We start from the raw sequence: 2,088 nt of genomic DNA on the forward strand, positions 1-2,088 counted from the left end.
TCGGTCCGCTGACCAAAATGGAGCAGGGACCAGAATGCCAATTCCAGACCGTAGCGTCCCGGAACTCTCACATTTCCTTCACTCTCTCCCAGCTGTATTTCAAGACATGAACAAATCGCCTTCGTTTCCAGAGCATAAACAACTCGTCTTATTCGTTTCCAGGGAGCTATTGTTAAGAAAAGAAAAGAAAAAAAAACGTCTGGAAAAGAACTCTCAAGCACGATCTTTCAAGGTGTAACACCCTCTTCAAAGCGAGCTTCCAGCGTCCCTCCGGTATTGGTACAAGTGTAAAGACGCAGGACGGTTTCAGAGACATATGTCCGACTCCAGAAGTTTCGAAACTGGATTCATATTTAGAAAAATGGATGACTGTCAGATTTGTCAATTCTTGTACTGCATCTACAGTGCCCTTGATACATCGCGTAAAACAATATCTTCTGAGGAAAAAAAAACACTTTCCTAAGTTTTCATACCACCATAACAATCTGTACGACATCACCACCTTAAGGTTCCCATCAGTTGGAAGCAAAGCATAACATTATTGCTCTAGTTTACAGTCGTATATCGAAACAGTAAAGTATTTTTTTCACTTTTTCTTTTCATGTTGTCATATTTGTTGGCATGCACAAGCGCTCCAAGCAATCTGGTGTCTCGATTACTTCATGATGGAGGAGAAGAGAGGATCTATACTTGTGCTAAATTTGAATGATCGTAAACTTTGCAAAACTATAAAACATTTTACACTGCCGCTGGCCAGTGCAGTATCTGAACTATTGATTATTGTCGTCAGCATTATCATTATTTGAGATTATGATAATTGTTTTTGGTATTGTATCATCATCATCATTATCAGTATTCTTATTATAATTGTTACTTTTTTTACGATCGTTGGTAAACAAGATCATATTTTGTTTGAGAAACTGTCATTACGCATCTCGAACACATTTTGTTTTATGTTTACGTCCGTCTGATTCGCTTTATGATTTAGCGCTGTCTCGGATTCATTATCTGCTTTACTCTTCTGAACTTCTGTTGATTTTTAAATCATAATGTATCGTCGGAACTAGTTAGGTAAGATAATCTATTTGATTATTATATTGCATTAATATTGATTGACGACATGTATTGATACGAAGATAATGTAACTCTAATTCTATGCATAGTGTAGGCATTTTGATTTGTGGAGTTTCAATATCATATTTCTACAAAGTTCTAATTCATATTTTCTAAAGCGTTCCTGTCGATATGGTAATACGAACTATCTCGTTGCCACATGGTGATATGAAAAATTTATGTGACCATGTTTTCATTTTAGTAATGACATAATTATATGTAAGCGTGAACAGGTTCTATTTCTATGTCATTCATGAGCCATTCGTTGAATATGAATACGTCTTTTATAACCCACTTTCCGTCATCATAGAAACTATTTAATTTTCCCAAAAGCTGACCGGTTAGGTTAAAAAAAAAAGGAAAAAAATAATGTTGCCACAGTTTACCCGCTTTGGCACATGTTATTGTATTAGTTTTGCAAATGTGACTTAACCAAGATGGAAAACATTCATAAATCATGTCCGTGACCTCGCCAGCATGCATCATTGATTATGCAATATCCTAGACCACGTGTTAGGCGCTTTCTCAAAAATTATTCAAGTAAACGTAGTTATACCGAAGCGTCCGCCTTCTCGGTCACATGTTTTCCAATATTTTCCTAACTTTAATGCTATTACTACTAACAAGTTTTTATTTATTCATTTCTCACTTGCTAATACCGCAAAATAGTTTTTTTTTTAATCTATTTCTTATTCTAATCTTTTCTATCTATTTTTCATGTCCTCATTTCGGGCTACATTATTCCAATGCATTCCTACCATTAAGTCTAAAACTATCATTATTTATTTTAAAATCTCTAATCACTACTAATCTAATTTTGTTCTCGATAAAATCATTTAAAAATCAAGACCATGATTGATATGTAATAATCATTTAATTCAGCTAAATATATCACTTACTACTTATTACACATTTAGTAATATTTTTCGTAGATATTTAAACTTAGCATACCGACACTTTATTACATTAGTTTTA

Source organism: Penaeus japonicus, unplaced genomic scaffold (assembly GCF_977035675.1).
Source record: "Penaeus japonicus unplaced genomic scaffold, GWHDUDI00000001_assembly GWHDUDI00000032, whole genome shotgun sequence".
Lineage (NCBI taxonomy): Eukaryota > Metazoa > Arthropoda > Malacostraca > Decapoda > Penaeidae > Penaeus > Penaeus japonicus.